This window comes from Delphinus delphis, chromosome 2, assembly GCF_949987515.2.
Source record: "Delphinus delphis chromosome 2, mDelDel1.2, whole genome shotgun sequence".
NCBI classification, from domain to species: domain Eukaryota; kingdom Metazoa; phylum Chordata; class Mammalia; order Artiodactyla; family Delphinidae; genus Delphinus; species Delphinus delphis.
In genome coordinates, this window is record NC_082684.1 from 75,286,840 (window position 1) to 75,306,936 (window position 20,097).

Here is a 20,097-nt window from a genome sequence, read left to right on the forward strand (position 1 = left end):
TGCATGAGATCTCTGTGGGTGCGTGAGAATTTTTCAGTCAAAGCCCAACTTAACTGTAAAATAAATCAGCCTCATTTTAGAAAACCAAAGCATGCAGGCATGGGGATGAATAGATTCCTTCCCTGTACACCCTTTGCCACTTCCTTCCGTAACTGTAAAGCCTTTGCCCAAGTCTCCAGGGACCAACATGCTCTTGAACCCTGTCTAGAATGGGAGAGCCGTCAGCATATAAACAAGCTTTCAGCTGAAACAGGCACGAGGTGGCTGACCCTCCCCTCCCGCCTCGAGCCTGGGCGCTCACCGTGCAGTTGGCAGGGCTCCGTCTCCTGCTCTGGATGGTCATGATTGACCCAGTCTCGGGAGCTGCCAGTATGAGAGAGACTGGGAGGCTTGGTATTCAGTCATCACTGAGAGCCTACTAGGAGAGCAAAGTGCCATGCTGCCACTCCAAAGGCTGAGAGTCTGTAAGTGGCCATTACAGAGGAAAATCCTTCCACTTGGCTGACTGAGGCCAGGTCTATGGCTTTTATTTATTTTTTGTTGCTTCAAAAGTATGCTTTATTTTTCATCTCAAATTCACTTTAAATGTTTGTCATACAATTTAATACCTAAGAAGACCCTAGATAAAATTAATTGATAATATTTACAACGTAATACTTCTCTGGGTAGACATATTTCACACAACAGTTTTCAGTTAATGCTGAAAAAATCACTTAATTTTAATCACAATCATTGATTGATTAATGGATTAACAATTTACCCAGTAATTTAGATGGCATAAGGTCCAATAAAGGGGACAGTCTGATGATTGCTCAATGTGCAATCCTGCCCCTTAGTAATACTAAATCAAGAACATGACAGATATTCCACTTAGATCCAGGTCTGTGGCTTAGAAGCAATTGGCGCAGATGCCCAGTGAGGGGGTCCCTTCATTTTGTGCTCAATAAAACCAGTTTTATTCAGGGAAGTGAACTGTTATCCCCCCAGGAAGGGTGAAGGTATAAAGACAGATTGTAATTCTTGGAGGATCTAATTCTTCGGTAGCTGGAGACAGGAAGAGAAAGAGAGGGACAGAGATGGATGAAAGGGAGCTCTGTTATCCCAGGAAGTCCTAGGGTAATTACCTGGCTGAATTTCTCCTGGAGCTTCGGGATGCTGCCAGATGTGTCCAGGCCCTCTGCGCACCACCCCACAGAGCCAGCATCCAGGGTCCACCTCCTCCCTGCTGTGGCTGCTCCTCATGTCTGGGAGCATATCAAAGGAGGTTTGATATTCATAACTGCTGTGGGTCATTTTCACATGGAGCTGTGGGGAGCCGCCTGTACCACTGCATGCTGTATTCAGCCCTTTGTCAGAGCAGCTGAGCTGAACCAATCCCCCATTATGGGCGAGAGGAGTTTCCTCCTGGGAGACCTGGGTTTGCCCCCAGACCCTTGTGCAGAATAAAATGGGTCTTTTTTTTAATTGAGAAACAGTTACTGAAACATCTGCGAGTCTCAGCTCTGCATCTGCACTGCCCACAGGGACAACTCTGCGTGGTCCTTCCATAAGAGTGTGGCCACCTCCAGGCCCCGCTGTTAGTGTCAATAACATCTGAAACCTCCCTGTTTCCTTCTGTCTGAGGACAAAGGATGTCAACAAGACTCCAGCCATGACCACATTTCTTATCAACCGAAGGAGGAAATTCTGCTCACCGCTGTTGCGTTTGGCTATTGTTGGAGAGGGCTGGCAGAGACTCGTGAAACTAAAGCTGCAGGATTGCAGGGCTGGAAGGGGCCCTAGTCATCATCTGATTCTAGCCCCTCAAATTACAGATGAGCAAATTGAGTCACAGAGGGGTTAAGTGACTTGTCTAAGGTCACACAGACCAGTGAGGATTTCTAGCACATGGAATCATTTTCTAAAAGAGGGAGGGGAATAGTAGTAGTGTGAATCTTGCTATTATGCTCCCGAGGTTCAAACCTATAGGAGAGATATGGGGACCAGGAGAGCTGAAGCTGTAACTTCAGAGGTTCAAACCTATAGGAAAGATATGGGGACCAGGAGAGCTGAAGCTGTAACTTCAGAGGTTCAAACCTATAGGAAAGATATGGGGACCAGGAGTGCTGAAGCTGTAACTCAGCTTTGCACCTCAGTTTCTCTGTATGAAAAATGGCTGTATTATTTACCTTCATTTCAGGACTGTTGAGGGGCTTCACGAGTGACTCTAAGAAGTCCTGGGAGCTTGGGCTTTGGGATGGATGAAAGAACAATCTCTTTCTGGGCTCCAGAGTGGGGCTGCTTGCCTGGGCTGACTAACCTGTTCTCAGATCCTCAGTCACCACTGAGGCGTTAAGGAGCCCCTGGGTTTGGGAGGGTGGGAAAATTAGTGCAGAATGATCAGACCAGGTGGTTGGACACAGGGTACGGGAGTGGGAAAGTGGGTGGGATATAGTAATAAAATACAGCGATACCTGCCTGCTCCCAGTCCTGGTAACAATCTCTCAGGAGAATGTGTGAGATGTGTCCACCAAGGGAAAACGTTCTCCCTGGTTAGCAGGACCAGATTCCCTACCTTTGCTTGGGGCAGCATGGGAAATATGTTCCCCTATCTGTGTGCATTCGAATGCATTTTCATTACACTGTATGCCTTCAGTGCTGCCAGAAAAGCAAGCATGTCTAGCTCTTTAAAATGTCTAGAGCTCTTGTTCCCATTTGGGGTTTGTGCTTGGAAGGTCAGCCTCCAGAGCTGTCTGTTGGTAATTGGGTTCTGAATGAAAGAGCCTTCAGGGACTGCCAAAGAGACCAGAGAGCAGCCCATGGCCTGCCTGGGCTGAGTCGCAGCAGAAGCCAAACGGCGTCCCTTAGCAAGGTGGCCCCCGTTGGGCTGGGAAGCTCGTGATTCCTGGCAATCCAGCCGACATCCCGGCTTGGTGAAGCCTCGAGCCCCGAGGCCCAGGTCTGTACATCAGTCTTCTCAACTGCTTTCTCCTGTTATTATCTTGTCAACAGTAGTATCTGGGACACAAAGGACAACTCTGCATGATGATGCGGTGAATGACTGGTTAGGTGCCTCCTGTTTAATAACCAGAGACATGTTACTGTGCGGCATCTCTCCATATGTTGTAGCATCTGTGTCTGGCATGTAAGGGACTCATTTTCTTCACATATCTAATTAAAGATGTAAAGCAAAATGGAAGGGCTTGCAAGCCTACCTCCCCCCTGCAACGCCTGCAGCTCCCTTTTCTTACCCTCTGCTGCCATCTAGTGGCCACGTGCCTCCTCTGCATCATCATTTTCATAATGGGGCTGAGGTCTCCACCCCTGTGAAGCAGGAGGAAGACAGTTACCTAATCCACGCAATCATGGGTCTCCTTATAGAGTCCTTGTTGCAACAGAGGGTCAGGACCCATCTCCTGACATCTGCCTGGACCACCCTGGGACTTCCTCTTGGAGCCTGAGAGGGCCCTTTCTCCTCTGGAGAGAGATTGTTGGTCGACTTTATTACAAATCTGTCCACCTTCCAGACTCTAAAAGTAAATCATGAAGACCTTGCACGCTGCACACTTCTTGCCAAAAGCCAAGGTGAATCCTGGGGACAGACAGAGTCCTGCACCTCATGCTGACGTTTCCTCCAATATCTTCAAGAATCCCCAGAGGTTGGGATGGAGAAGGCACAGAGCAGAAGGGACATTCCATGGGTCTTTTCAGCAGCCCTGCCACCTATTTCCATACAAAGTCCAAGTGGGAGCTTGCTCTAGACCATGTCCCACTTCTTTGACCATGTCCCACTTCTTCGACTCAGGACCCACAGACCTTGTTTGACATTTGCTCCATTACCCATGATAGCATCAGAGTGTGTTTTCAGCCCTTATTCATCAGCTTGGGGCCTGGGGATGTGTGCAAAGCTACGAAACGCTCCCCAGGATGGAAGACACAATGCAACATGAACCAGCTTGTCATTACAACTCACGAGAGCAGCAAATGAAGAGGAGACAGGGTGTGACAGCTGCAGGGTTTAGGTCGGGGCTACAGGTGTCTGTGCATCACTGTGGGCTCCAACGCAGGAGGGAGGAAGGCCACTGTGCCTCTATGCTGGGGACTGAAACACAGAGTGATGTGGCTTTTGTCATCAAAGCCAGCAGCCCATGTCCTTATCTTTAAGCCTTGGCATGTGTTCTTTAATTTCATTAATTGAGTCATTCTTCTATATGTACTCAGCTCTAGAATATACAATGAAGTAGACACAAAGAGCATCATACGACACAGTCTCAACCCTTGAGGATCTTGTTATCTAGAGAAGGAAGTAAGGACAAAGTACGATGGTCAAGGCAACATGGATTAATTCTCCAAATGAGAAAAACAGCTAACATAGGAAGCAGGGATTCTGAGAAGAGAGGATCCCTAGAGGTCACAGCAGCTGGGGAGCGTATTATGGAAATAAATGATTCAAGCTGTCCAAGGAATTGCTGTTGATGGTGAAATGCCCTCTGAGATGTGTGGCCTCCCAGGTCCCCATGGTCTCTGCTCTGGCTGTGGGCCGTGCTCCCTGGGTTAGGAGACAAAGGGGTGTCTTCCAGGACCTGTTTATTGATCTGTAATAGATTTCTTCCCCTTCTCAATATTACTATTCATTCATTGATTAATGTGTCATTCATATTTACTCATTTAAGAAATGTACTGCTCTAGCACTGGGGTTCGAGAGATAAATCCACAAAAATGTCTAAGTTTTCACACTAGCCTGACACTGAACTAGAGCTTCATAGAACAGAGACAAACTAACATCACTGTCAGCTTTTGCCTTCATCTTCAGTCTTTTCACTTGTTAAGTACCTGTTGATTCTTTATTGCTTTACCTGTCCATATGGTCCTCACACCTTGCCCTCAAGAACACTTCAGACAGATGCAGCCCCAAATGGCCAGCTGTGTCTTCTGGGGGTGACTGGGCCAGCTACCAGGGCTTCTGGTTGGCAGGGGTGGTCAGAGAGGACCCTTTATTGGCCACGTGGAAATAGAAAGTCTAAAAACAAAGAAAGACCCTTTGATTTAGTCTTGATTAAAAATAAAATAGACTTTAGTTTGCAATGGTGTTTGATATGCCTTGTGAGGAAGAAATCCTATTATGTCAAATTTTCAAAAGCCTGTGCTGTTAAGATAAAGATATTTACATTCCATGACCGCAGAGCTCAGTGAAAAGGGGCTGTCAAGAGACCAGACAGCTGTGGGGAAGGTTTTGTGTGATTTAAATGTACACAGCTTTGGCATCTTCTTAAGTTTACTGGCAAGGAACAAGCCAGCTCCGCTATCAACTCCCCAGGAATATAACTGTTAACAGCAAAGCATTTTATCACAAAGAGCTCAAAAAAGTATCATATTGCTCATTTAATCCTCAGAATATTGGTGTAGGAGACAGAATTTGTTGAGTTGTAAGTAAAGGTGCAAAGCTTTGATTACTTTAACTCATCACTTTTTCTTTCCCTCGGTCTTGTCTCTTCACTTTTCTCTTAGCAAATCACACGAAATAAAAGACTATGGGAGAATTGGGCGATTGGGACTGACATGTATACACTGATATGTATAAAATTGATGACTAATAAGAACCTGCTGTATAAAAATAAAATAAAATAAGATTAAAACTAATACTAAACTTTCTTTGGGTTATTTGTATGGAAATATGTTAATATGAATGTTTCAGACATTACATGAAATTCCTAAAAATCTTATATATTCTGGTATAATGTTATAAGTCATAATTCTAGTTATTACTTTAAAATGTATATCTCAGAAATAACTAAATTTCCTTGTCAATTGCATTATTATGAACTTTCATCAAATCTTTAACCGTGGTCATTTTTAAGTCTTTTGTCATTTACAGACAGTTCTGGGTGTACTCTGATGCTTTTGCAAAAATGTTCCTATAAAAGGGTTTCATCTTCAAGGAATTCATGGAAAAGACTCTGACAAGTACAGGTTTCTGGTAACTGACTATACTGCTGAACTGAATGAATAAGCATTTTCAGAACTCTAATGGAAAACTGATGAATTCATACAAGTGCTAACAAAAGATCAAGATGAAAAAAAATTAATTACACGGGACTGAGTGAACTGATGAGGATGATTATAGTTTTTGTGACTTTCTGTTAGAATAAAAAAAAAAAAAAGACTATGGGAGACACCTCCTGGGCATTGTTTCTTTGCCAGTCCTGTTGGTTGGTGGTTTATATTCTGGAGACAGAGGCTGCTAGGAAAGAGGAGGTACCAGGTAACATATGCATTTCCATGGGTACCGGGACCCGGGACCCAGCTGCTCTTGGCCGGGCCACCTTGGTGTTATCCACACCGTTTGCAAAAACAACCCTCCTAACTCAGTAAGCTCCTGGTCTTGGAACCAGCGTGGAGCTAAAATCAGAGTCTCCAGACCTTGGTTCCCTCTTTTCATTTCTGAAAATTCACAGACAAGAAAAGTTTGCCTGAGTTTTATGGGATTGTGAGGTATTGTGTCACCTGAAGCCTGATGTGGAGTTGTGAGAACCACAACCCCTGAGCTTTCCACCTCCTCCCTTTGTCCCCATCACGTCTTCTCTGGGATTCAATAGGTTGAACCCTAAACTCGCAAACCAGAAAGTGGGGAAAGGAACTTAATGGTCATTGAGCGTCTACATGAAAGCCCACTCACTCATCTTTCACAGTCAGCGGAGGTGTGCATTATATTCCCGTTTTATGAGTGAGGGAGCCCTCAGTGGTTAAATAACCTTCCTAAAGTTTTAGCACTAATAAGACAGAATTTGAAACTAGATCTAGGTCTTGGCAATTGCGATGACCACATACAAGAGAGGAAAGCGTAGGCCAAGCCTCCGTCCTCCTCTACCCACCTTCGTCTTTGTTGAAGGGCTGAGGAATTGTTTGGAGGTGGACGATTCCTCAGCTGTGTCCCCTGGCTCTGAAGCCTCCACTCCTAAGACCCCAGGACTCCCACCAGGTGTTGTCAGCTTCACATTGCATAGGAGCTGGGACCCAGGGCCTGGAGCTGCACCCTGGGCAGGACAGGGTGCAGGGAACAGTTAGGATTTTAGTCCTCAGAAGCCACCTGTCACTGTGAGTGTCCTGAGGCTGGAACTAGCCAGTATCACAGCAGTTCCTTAACTGAGTCTCTCTCCTAGGGACCACCAACCCCCCGAGGAGGAGGATGGTGGGAGAACCAGATGCCCAGACCCGAGGCTACACTTGACCCTCTGACAGGCTGGACCTGAGTGAGGAAAATCCATGACAGAATGACCCCCACTTCCCTTCACTTTCCCCGAGGGGCAGGGTGGTCCTGCTTTCTCCAAGGCAGTCTCTTGTGGGCTTCTCTGAAGCCAGTACTCACTGTTGTAGGAATCCCTACAATCATAGGGGACCGTGAGAGGTTGGAAATTTCAGGCTCCAAAGGCCCCTGGAATCATCCTGGCCGCATCCCATAGATTTTGGGTTGTCGTGTCTCCATTGTCATTTGTTTCTAGGTATTTTTTTATTTCCTCTTTGATTTCTTCAGTGATCACTTCGTTATTAAGTAGTGTATTGTTTAGCCTCCATGTGTTTGTATTTTTTACAGATCTTTTCCTGTAATTGATATCTAGTCTCATAGTGTTGTGGTCGGAAAAGATACTTGATACAATTTCAATTTTCTTAAATTTACCAAGGCTTGATTTGTGACCTAAGATATGATCTATCCTGGAGAATGTTCCATGAGAACTTGAGAAAAATGTGTATTCTGTTGTTTTTGGATGGAATGTCCTATAAATATCAATTAAGTCCATCTTGTTTAATGTATCATTTAAAGCTTGTATTTCCTTATTTATTTTCATTTTGGATGATCTGGCCATTGGTGAAAGTGGGGTGTTAAAGTCTCCTAGTATGAATGTGTTACTGTCGATTTCCCCTTTTATGGCTGTTAGTATTTGCCTTGTGTATTGAGGTGCTCCTATGTTGGGTGCATAAATATTTACAATTGTTATATCTTCTTCTTGGCTCGATCCCTTGATCATTATGTAGTGTCCTTCTTTGTCTCTTCTAATAGTCTTTATTTTAAGTCTATTTTGTCTGATATGAGAATTGCTACCCCAGCTTTCTTTTGGTTTCCATTTGCATGAAATATCTTTTTCCATCCCCTTACTTTCAGTCTGTATGTGTCTCTAGGTCTGAAGTGGGTCTATTGTAGACAGCAAATATATGGGTCTTGTTTTTGTATCCTTTCAGCCAATCTGTGTCTTTCGGTGGGAGCATTTAGTCCATTTACATTTAAGGTAATTATCGATAGGTATGTTCCTATTCCCATTTTCTTAATTGTTTTGGGTTCGTTATTGTAGGTCTTTTCCTTCTCTTGTGTTTCTTGCCTAGAGAAGTTCCTTTAGCAGTTGTTGTAAAGCTGGTTTGGGGTGCTGAATTCTCTCCACTTTTGCTTGTCTGTAAAGGTTTTAATTTCTCCATCAAATCTGAATGAGATCCTTGTTGGGCAGAGTAATCTTGGTTGCAGGTTTTTCTCCTTCATCACTTTAAATATGTCCTGCCAGTCCCTTCTGGCTTGCAGAGTTTCTGCTGAAAGATCAGCTCTTAACCTTATGGGGATTCCCTTGTGTGTTATTTGTTGTTTTTCCCTTGCTGCTTTTAATACGTTTTCTTTGTATTTAATTTTTGACAGTTTGATTAATATGTGTCTTGGAGTGTTTCTCCTTGGATTTATCCTGTATGGGACTTTCTGTGCTTCCTGGACTTGATTAACTATTTCCTTTCCCATATTAGGGAAGTTTTCAACTATAATCTCTTCAAATATTTTCTCAGTCCCTTTCTTTTACTCTTCGTCTTCTGGAACCCCTATAATTCGAATGTTGGTGCATTTAATGTTGTCCCAGAGGTCTCTGAGACTGTCCTCAGTTCTTTTCATTCTTTTTTCTTTATTCTGCTCTGCAGTAGTTATTTCCACTATTTTATCTTCCAGGTCACTTATCCGTTCTTCTGCCTCAGTTATTCTGCTATTGATCCCAAATAGAGTATTTTTTATTTCATTTATTGTGTTGTTCATTGTTGTTTGTTTCTTTAGTTCTTCTAGGTCCTTGTTAAGTGTTTCTTGCATTTTGTCTATCTATTTCCAAGATTTTGGATCATCTTTACTATCATTATTCTGAATTCTTTTTTAGGTAGACTGCCTATTTCCTCTTCATTTGTTAGGTCTGGTGGGTTTTTATCTTGCTCCTTCATCTGCTGTGTGTTTTTCTGTCTTCTCATTTTGCTTATCTTACTGTGTTTGGGGTCTCCTTTTTGCAGCCTGCAGGTTCGTAGTTCTCGTTGTTTTTGGTGTCTGTCCTCAGTGGCTAAGGTTGGTTCAGTGGGTTGTGTAGGCTTCCTGGTTGAGGGGACTAGTGCCTGTGTTCTGGTGGATGAGGCTGGATCTTGTGTTTCTGGTGGGCAGGTCCACATCTGGTGTGTTTTGGGGTGACTGTGGACTTATTATGATTTTAGGCAGCCTCTCTGCTACTGGGTGGGGTTGTGTTCCTGTCTTGCTAATTGTTTGGCATAGAATGTCCAGCACTATAGCTTGCTGGTCGTTGAGTGAAGCTGGGTGCTGGTGTTGAGATGGAGATCTCTGGGAGATTTTCGCCTTTTGATATTATGTGGAGCTGGGAGGTCTCTTGTGGACCAGTGTCCTGAAGTTGGCTCTCCCACCTCAGAGGCACAGCACTGACTCCTGGCTGTAGCACCAAGAGCCTTTCATCTGCACGGCTCAGAATAAAAGGGAGAAAAAGTAGAAAGAAAGAATTGGTAGAAGTAGAAAAAAAGGAAGAAAGAAGGAAAGAAAGAAAGGAGGGAGGGAGGGAGAGAGGGAGGAAGGAAGGAGGGAAGGAAGGAAAAAAAGAAAGAAGATAAAGTAAAATAAAATAAGATAAAATATAATAAAGTTATTAAAATAAAAAAATAATTATTAAGAGAAAAAAAGAAAAAAATTAAAAAAAAAATGGACGGATAGAACCCTAGGACCTATGGTGGAAGCAAAGCTATACAGGCAAAATCTCACACAGAAGCATACACATACACACTCACAAAAAGAGGAAAAGGGGAAAAAATCATAAATCTTGCTCTCAAAGTCCACCTCTTCAATTTGGGATGATTCATTGTCTAAAGGAGGGAAGGAGGGAAAGAAAGAAAGAAAGAAAAAAGATAAAATAAAATAAAGATATTAAAATGAAAAATAATTATTAAGAAAAAAAATTAAAAACAAAAAAACGGACGGATAGAACCCTAGGACAACTGGTGGAAGCAAAGCTATGCAGACAAAATCTCACACAGAAGCGTACACATACACACTCACAAAAAGAGGAAAAGGGGGAAAACCCATAAATGTTCCTCTCAAAGTCCACCTCCTTAATTTGGGATGATTTGTTGTCTCTTCAGGTATTCGACAGATGCAGGGTATGTCAAGTTGATTGTGGAGCTTTAATCCGCTGCTTCTGAGGCTTCTGGGAGAGATTTCCCTTTCTCTTCTTTGTTCTCACACCTCCCAGGGGCTCAGGTTTGGATTTGGCCCTGCCTCTGCGTGTAGGTCGCCGGAGGGCATCTGTTCTTCGCTCACACAGGATGGGGTTAAAGGAGCAGCTGATTGGGCGCTCTGGCTCATTCAGGCCGGGGCGGGGGGGGGGGGGGGGGGGGGGGGGAGGGGAGGGGCACGGAGTGCGGGGCGGGCCTGGGGCGGCAGAGGCCGCCATGACGGCGTGACGTTGCACCAGCCTGACTTCCGGGGTAGTTGTCCCTGGGTCTCGGGACTCTGGCAATGGCGGGCTGCACAGGCTCCCCGGAAGGGGGGTGTGAAGAGTGACCTGTGCTCGCACACAGGCTTCTTGGTGGCGGCAGCAGCAGCCTTAGCGTCTCCTGCCCGTCTCTGGGGTCCGCGTTTTTAGCCGCGCCTCGCGCCCGTCTCTGGAGCTCCTTTAAGCAGCGCTCTTAATCCCCTCTCCTCGCGCACCAGGAAACAAAGAGGGAAGAAAAAGTCTCTTGCCTCTCCGGCAGGTCGAGACTTTTCCCCGGACTCCCTCCCGGCTAGCCATGGCGCACTAACCCCCTGCAGGCTGTGTTCACGCCGCCAACCCCAGTCCTCTCCTGGCGCTCCGACCGAAGCCCGAGCCTCAACTCCCAGCCCCGCCCGCCCCGGCGGGTGAGCAGACAAGCCTCTCGGCCTGGTGAGTGCCGGTCGGCCCTGATCTGTGCGGGAATCTCTCCGCTTTTCCCTCCGCACCCCTGTTGCTGTGCTGTGCTCTCCTCCGCGGCTCCGAAGCCTTCCCCCCTCCGCCACCCGCAGTCTCCGCCCGCGAAGGGGCTTCCCAGTGTGTGGAAACGTTTCCTCCTTCACCGCTCCCTCCCACTGGTGCAGGTCCCGTCCCTATCCTTTTGTCTCTGTTTATTCTTTAGGCCTACCTAGGTACGTGGGGGGTTTCTTGCCTTTTGGGAGGTCTGAGGTCTTCTGCCAGCGTTCAGTAGGTGTTCTGTAGGAGTTGTTCCCCGTGTAGATGTATTTCTGGTGTATCTGTGGGGAGGAAGGTGACCTCCGCGTCTTACTCTTCCGCCATCTTCCCGGAAGCCTCCATACATTCTTGTTATAAAAATTAAAGCATTGCAATTAACCCCAAAATCTCCACTGACTGTCCCCCTCCCTCATGTGTAATTTCCCTTCCAGAGGTTGCTATTAATAGGGAATTTGTCATTGTACGTACAGTTCTCTTACTGTGAATATTGTACAAGTATTTTTACTAACGTAAATGGCATCATACGCTATACGTTGTTCTGCAACTTGCTGTTCCCACTCAGTAAGACATTTTGGAGCTCTTTTTCTGTTATTATGTATAGATTCACTTCATTATTTTCAACTGTATGGAATATAGACTTAACACAATTTATTATATCACTTTTTGCTATATGATTATGTTATTATAGCTTGTTTATGACCCCAAATTGCTGCACTCCTTGTACATGTTTTCTTTTTCTTTTCTTTTTTTTTTTTTTTAAAGAAGATGTTGGGGGTAGGAGTTTATTAATTAATTAATTTATGTTTTCTGTGTTGAATCTTCGTTTCTGTGCGAGGGCTATCTCTAGTTGTGGCAAGGGGGGACCACTCTTCATCGCGGTGCGCGGGCCTCTCACTATCATGGCCTCTCTTGTTGTGTAGCACAGGCTCCAGACGCGCAGGCTCAGTAGTTGTGGCTCATGGGCCTAGTTGCTCCGCGGCATGTGGGATCCTCCCAGACCAGGGCTCGAACCCGTGTCCCCTGCATTGGCAGGCAGATTCTCAACCACTGCACCACCAGGGAAGCCCTGTACATGCTTTCTTTTACAATAAGGGTAATGCTAAGACTGGGACCCAGTAATTGCTGGGTCACAGAGTATGTTCATTTCCAATATTAATATTTACTAACATAGGCTTTCTTGTTATGGTAGGAAAGATACCTTAGCCTCTCCTATTCTCAGTACCAGGGTAAAATAGTACATTAATTTCCTTTTATTAATGTTATACCCTAAATAGCTAATTTTGTTATTTCTCTCCTAGCGTGAATGTTTATTCTTTTAGAAATTTAATTTTCATCATAAAATTAATATATACTTATTATATGGAAAATTTGGAAAATACAAAAGAGTAGAAGGAAAACAGTAGTCACCTTATTCCCATGAGCCGTGATACTGAGTACTTAATACTGAGATAATTTCCTACGGAATTTAAAAAGTTATAATTTAGTAACAACTAATTTTAACAATCAGCTTACATTATGCTGTTTTAACAAATAAATTAACAAAGTAATAAATTATGTCTTAAATATATCAGGAATTTAGATTATTTAAATTTCTGATTGAAGAATTTAGGAAGCAAAGAACTTATGAATTTTATATGGTAGTGACAAAAACAGTATTCCACGTTTTATTAAGTTATTGTCCCGTTTTTGAATAGTGTTCTTTTTACAGAGACAAAATTATCATTACTTTTAAGACAGTTCCAAGACCTGTATGGAAATTATAATAGTAACAGGAATTATTTCAAAACTGCTTTTTAAAAGTTATTTATACTTGTATTTATCATATTTGAAATATATGTATCTTTGGAAGTTTTATGGGTTTTCGTGTTTTTATGAGAATTAAAAATGTGTTTTCAACAGATAGTCTAAAACATGCAATTGGATCCCATAAGCTATGTGAAATTTAAGTGGTGTGATATAAAAATTAATAACCCATATATTATGAGCAAAATTTGTAGTGTAGTTCTCACCAAACATAAATTAAGATTTGTGTAATTTCAGTTGAACTAAAATAAACTTGTTTTTACTCCTGCCACGTGGTGGCGCCACTCTAGCTTATAACGGAAGTAACCAGACATTCATTGTTAGTCTGTCGTGTTTTACTTTTTGCTTTATGAAAATAGCTGGAAGAGATATTGGTTTCTTTAATGCTAGAATTTTTAACAGTCACTAAACATTTTAAAATTGTTTTATGTCTTTTTATATTAGCATTCATTGAGTTGGTATGAAAGCTCATGCTGAAAAATGTACGCCCAAATATATGTTTTTAGACAGATGTTAGCTGTAATTTGGTGCCATGAAGAAAGCCCAACGACTCCTTAATACACTTTATCATTAATTTAAAGAAGAGCAATTGCTCAATATTATAGATAATACTAAGCAAATAAAGAGCATCATCAAAGCAGAAGTATGTTGCAAAGTTGTAGATATATTGGTTCTATAAACGAATTCCCCATTTTTTTCTTGTGGGAAAATTAGCTTTGAATTATATGCAAGATTGTAAGAAACATATTTCTTATAAAATGCAACTGAATCATGTTGGGGCTTATCTTAATGTTGGTCTTAAAAGCAAATACTGCCGCAAGACTCCAATGCCCTCTTTTGCGTTTTCAGTAATATTAGCACTAAATGAAGGGCAAGCGATGTCAGGTAATTTGAATAGGAAACAATTATGAGAAAATGGAATTATCACAAGTTGGATCCTATAAGCATGTAAAATAATGTATGACTTGTACCTTATTCTTCATTCACATGGCTATACTGTGTAGAGTTCATCTTTTGTATAAACCATTTAGCTACTGTTGCTTAGTAATAGGTATACTAGTCATTACATAATAAAGTTCCATTAAAAGTTGAAAACATTCCTTTTAATATTGTACTCTTGTGCATATTAAATTTATCAGCCCATCAAGAGAATGGATTAACAATTCAATGTGAAAGGAGAAATACCAATGATGAAAATCAGAAGAATCAAATTGGTAAGTAAAACCCAACTCCACATATATATATATATATATTTATCTATTCAACTCAAAATTGATGATTTAGTTTCAGCAAAACATCATATATTAAATTAAAATCGTTAAAGTTTTATTGGTTTTGACGTTTTGTGCATGTTTAACTTGCATTATTTTATAGTTGGTATAAAAGCAATAATAAGCACGTGGCATTTAAACACCAATTTATGTTTCTACATGTTTAAGTAGCGTTATGTTAAAGTAACATAGTTAACACTGGGGTCTGTGAAAATTATTTGTCCTTTAGAAGAGTTGTATCTGACTCCAGTTGAGGAACATGGCTGTGGTGTTGGAAACTTTGAGTTTCCTTTTGCAGATACTTTTTTCCCTCTGTTCTCTGGCTCTACCACTGTGACCAGGGTCCATGGCAGGGAATGAAGTGGAGCCCAGATCATAGAATGCAGGTGCTGGAGGCAGGTGTTGAGGGGATTGCTGTGTGACTGTTGTACAGAGGTGGGCAGCTGGGACTGTGAGCTGGGGAACCATGATGTGCAAGAAGAGGAAAGCATCTTCGTTGAGCTGCGTTATGAATTTTCTACTCCATCTCTTTCTCTCTCTCTCTCACTCTCCCTCCCTTCCTCCCTCTCTCGTTTGCAAAGATCCTGTCTGAATTGCTGAAAGGCAAGCACTGTCTGTGTAAATAGTTCATAATAAAGTTCTCTGTCTTTTAGAATTTATAGGGCTCTGGGATTGTGTTCACTCTCCTTTGGTGTTTGCCCCCATCTGGGAAGACCAGGTCGGTTGGATACAGAAAATGAGCCTTTTGTTCATCATATCCTATAGTGTTTCTTTAGTTTCACTGTTTCCAAAAGGACTCCCAGAAGATCCAGGCTGACATTTGAGCCTTTGAGAGGAAAATTCTCTGTGTGCCCAGATTGCCATCTTCAGGAATCTCCCAAATCACAGCTCATCCACAGTCACAAGGTCACCAGTGAGCCCCCAGGGGCTTCTCTACATTTCTTTCTGCCCATATTGACTGTCTTCTGATAGCTGAGATAAGGACAAGCACTTTATTGAGTGCTGGACTGTGCTGGTCAACTTGGTTAAGCAGACGACTGTTGTTCTCAGAATCCTCTTCCATGTGAAACTCTGCATTAGAGATGGCCCAAAGATGAAATTGCATAAGATTTGGAAGGCGGAAGAGAAGCAGTAATAATTCCTCTTGTTACTGAGTCCAAGCTCATACTACTCCCCATGTGACAAGCCAATAAATCGAGAGATGTGTTCCCGTGGCAAGGAATAGAGAGTTTATTCAGACAGCCAGCAGTTTGGGAAGATGATGGACTAGTGTCCCAAAGAACCATCTTCCCCAAGTTAGAATTCAGGTTTCTCTTACACTTAAAGGGGTGGCGATGGTGGTGTGGTTACTTGCTGCAAGCTTCTTGGTGCCAGAGTCCTTTGTTCTTGAGCTGTCCAGGGAGGTCCAGTCACAGTGTTCCCATAAACCTCCAACAAGACAAACGTTATTCGGTGTTCTGCAACTTTTTATCTCTGTATGAATGGAAAAGTGTTATACCTTTAAAAGTCAGCACCTTGAGAATGGGTTATACTATATATTTCAGGCTATAGGCAATATTCTTGACTTGAAGCAAAAGTAATAGAATACAAAGGTTAAAGTAAAATAAGCAGATACAATATGGAGCCAGATTTGTTCTGCGCTATTACACTCTTAGACGGTCACTGTGATCAGGTACAATGATAGATACAGGGATTCCAGGCAGGTCCCACGTTGTCCTTTTTCTCCTCCATTCTATTCCAGCTAATCTTTCTGACTTTTGGTTCTGCCAACCAACAGTGACCCCAGGCCCATCATCAGATGCCTGACTGTATATCCACCGAAGAGGTAACAGCTTTCCAAACACCTCTCAATGAGTCCCTCTTCACAATCCCATTTTGATGGCTGAAAGTGCTTAGGTTCTTAGATTTTCCTTCAAGCCCCAACTCGTCCCTCTGTGCCACTGCTTCAGGCAGGCAGGTTAATGACCCCTTTTCTGATCCCCTGACTCCCTTTTCCAGAGCTTCACTTCTCCAGCTCCTCCTGTATTTGTAAGGTCAAATTCCTATAATGAATCCTTATTCCTTTATTCTATATCATTCACAGGGGTTCTGCTAACCTGGCTGACTCTAAGTGGTACAATTATTGGTCTGAAACTGATTCAGTGGAACGGAATGTTCAAGCTAGGGAGTTGGTATTGATTCTCTGATTTTGCTAGGTGTAATGACCCCATTGCCACTGGTAAATGGGACACTAGTAGTCCCTAACATTAGGTGCCTATAGAAGAAAGTGCTGGGTTACCAGGTAGCTGTTGTCACTGAATAATTTAGTGGAAATAAAGAGTATAAGGACTGTGGGTTGCTTCTAAGTACCATAAAGAAATTAGGGAAAGAAAATAATGAACTTGGGGTAATACATTTTCAACCCAAGGTCCAGGCAAAGAACTAGAAATTTTCTGTGACTGCCCTGAAAGAGATATTTATTTCTCATAGCTGCAGGGTCTGATATTTCTGAAAACCCAACCAAAGACTAATCCCATGAGTAGGGGGATTACAATAACAACTTAACTCAAACTCTCTTATTGTTAAAATTAGGGCATTGATTGACATAAAGTTAGGACCCTGAAAATTGAGATGGCAACATGTGGGCAGATTCTGATAAAACTGAGGCCCTAGGAGGCCCTCAGTCTCCTTTGCTTGTGGAAGCAGACTTTCTTCCCCTGTGTGAGGAGGTTAGTCTCCCTTTGCTTGGAGTACCTGTGATGACCCACCTATCCTGTGGGGAAATGCTGAGACTTCTCAAGACCCACCTCCAGCACTTTCATTGCTTCTATATCTGTAGCCAGACTTAAGATCTCATGGGCACAGGTACAAAATAATGAGATATTATACATGTCAAAAGAATTACAAGGTTTTTCTAATTTATATTCACATGGCCAGAAGTTTATACTGTAAATTTTTTCTCTTTCCTTCCCTCCAAAGACTTGCAACTCTTTGCCAAGATTATAGTACACTGGGGAAGGGAAATAACCAGACTTTTGGGAGATTTCTGGACACTGGCTGTGAAATGATACTAAATCTTGGAAACAAAATAAGCCACTCTTGTCTCTTTATCGGAGTAGGGGTTTATTGAGGCTGAATGGTTACTGGTATTTTGGTTCAGGTCCATCTCACAGTATATGCAGTTGGGCTCTGAACTCACCCTATGGTTATTTCCCAAGTTCTAGAATGCTTGATTGAAAGAGACACACTCAACAAATGGTAGAATCACTATACTGGTTATCTGATGAGTGAGGACAACTGGAAGATACTAGAACTGCCTCTCAATTCCAAAATAGTAAATCCAAAATAATCCTACATTCCTGGAGAAACTGTAGAGATTAATACCTCCATAAAGGACTTAAAAGACTCAGGGTTGATGATTTCCAACACATCTCCATTCAACACGTCTAATTGGCCTGAGCAGAAGACAGATGGCTCTTGAAGAATGACAAAGGGTTATTGTAAACTTAACCAGATGGTGAATACAAATGCAGCTCCTGTTCCAAATGTAGTTTCTTTGCTGGAGTAAATCCACAAATCCCTTGACATTTGATTTGGAATTTCCATATTGATATGGAAAATCATTTTTTTCTCTATATATACCTGTTAGCAGAGACTGCCTGAAGCAACTTTATTTAATTTATTATTATTAGTTTTTAAATTTGGAAGGGCCAGAAATATATTTTCAATGTTTCATCTCAGGGGTATATCAACTCTCCAACCCAGTCCGACTCTATTGCACAAAGAAATGATTGCTTCCCCATTCCACAAGACACCACATGGGTCCACTACCTCGATGGACCAGGGGAGCATGAGGTAACAAGTACGTTAGACACCTGGGTAAGACACATATATGCCAGAGGGTGGGAAATAAGTCCCAGGAAAATTTAGGGATTTACTTCTAAAATGAACTTTCTTGGGTTTCCATGGTCTGGGACAAGTTATATTTCTTCTAAGGTTAAAGTCAAGTTGCTATATCTGGTCCTCCTACCATTAAGAAAGAGTCACAATACTTAGTCTGCCTCACTGGATTTTGGAGGTAACATAAACCTTATTGGGTGTGTTGTTATAGCATAGACCTATTTATTGGGCAATCTGAAAGGCTTCCAATTTTGATAGGACCCAGAAAAAGTGAGGGCTCTGCAACAGGTCCAGGCTGCTATTCAGGCTTATCTGCCACTCTGGTCGTATGACCCAGACAATTCATTGGTTCTTAATGTGTCTCCTGAACCTTGGGCAGACCTCTTAGATGAATTACAGAACAGACTTTTAGGATCTGGGAGCAAAGCCATACCATACTCTGCAGATAAATATGCTCCTTTTGAGAAACAGCTCTTGGATTTTTACTCGGTCTTAGTAGACCCTAAATATTTGATCATGGACAACCAAGTTACCATGTGATCTGAAATGTCTAATATGAAGTGGGTGTTGCTTGACCCACAAAACCATAAAGTTGGGCATGCATGGGAGTGGTATATATAAGATCAGGCTTGAGCATTTCTTGAAGGTACATGTAAATGGCATGAGCAAGGGGCTCAGATTCCCATGGATCTTAAGTGTCTCATCTTTTTCAGCTTGCATCTATGGCCACATCAAGGTCAGAGGCATACTAGTCATGAGCATATAAGTATTAGTTGCAGTCCTGGGGTGGGCAGAGAAGTAGACCAAGGTTGGAGCCAGAAAAACAGCAGCATTTAAAGCAGGAAGGAGAAGAGAGTTGACTGTATAGAAATCGTCATGGTGTCACTGACCACATTGTGTTCTTATATTTTATTTATGAGCCTAGCTTCCCAAGTAGACTGTGAACTCCTTGAAGGAAATAATTACAACTCATCTTTTATGTGTTTCTATTCCTAGCAACTGTCCCAATGCTTTGCACATAGGATACTCAATATATGTATATTCAAATGAATGACTGAATAATTAATTAATGGAAGGACTCTATGGCTTGACCTTTCTGCTTCCATCATTTAGTGTGACATTTCACAGTAGTAGTTCTTTGTATCTTTTTATTACTATTTTTTTATTATACAAGGAACACATATTTATGGAAGAAAATTTAGAAAAAAGGAAAGCTAAAATAGAAATTGCCCCTGCTATCAATAGAAATGCAATGTGAGCCACACACATAATTTAAAATGTTTTACTAGCCACGTTAAAAGAGAGTATAGGGCTTCCCTGGTGGCGCAGTGGTTGAGAGTCCGCCTGCTGATGCAGGGGACGCGGGTTTGTGCCCCGGTCTGGGAAGATCGCACATGCCGCGGAGCGGCTGGGCCCGTGAGCCATGGCCACTGAGCCTGCGCGTCCAGAGCCTGTGCTCCGCAACGGGAGAGGCCACAACTGTGAGAGGCCCGCGTACCGGAAAAAAAAAAAAAAAAAAAAAGTATAAATAAATAAATAAAATTAATTTAATTTAACTTTTTTAAAAAGTTTATTTTTTGGTTTTTATACAGCAGGTTCTTATTAGTTATCTATTTTATACATATTATTGTATACATGTCAATCCCAATCTCCCAGTTCATCCCACCATCACCCCTCCCCCCCACCACTTTCCCCCTTTGGTGTCCATACGCTTGTTCTCTACATCTGTGTCTATTTCTGCATTGCAAACTGGTTCATCTGTACCATTTTTCTAGATTCCACATATATGTGTTAATATACGATATTTGTTTTTCTCTTTCTGGCTTACTTCACTCTGTATGACAGTGTCTAGGTCCATCCACATCTCTACAAATGACCCAATTTCATTCCTTTTT

The 20,097-nt window shown here is 42.4% G+C and overlaps 1 long non-coding RNA gene and 1 gene segment (V, D, J or C); one reads left to right on the forward strand and one right to left on the reverse strand.

Moving 5' to 3' along the window:
- Nucleotides 1-20,097, reverse strand: part of LOC132420437 (T-cell receptor alpha chain constant-like) — a 220,774-nt gene that overhangs the window by 183,207 nt on the left and 17,470 nt on the right.
- Nucleotides 1-20,097, forward strand: part of LOC132420440 (uncharacterized) — a 134,369-nt gene that overhangs the window by 39,939 nt on the left and 74,333 nt on the right. Inside the window, exon 2 of the long non-coding RNA XR_009518370.2 lies at nucleotides 14,192-14,266. This is a non-coding gene — a long non-coding RNA (uncharacterized lncRNA). The remainder of the gene's footprint in view (nucleotides 1-14,191; nucleotides 14,267-20,097) is intronic.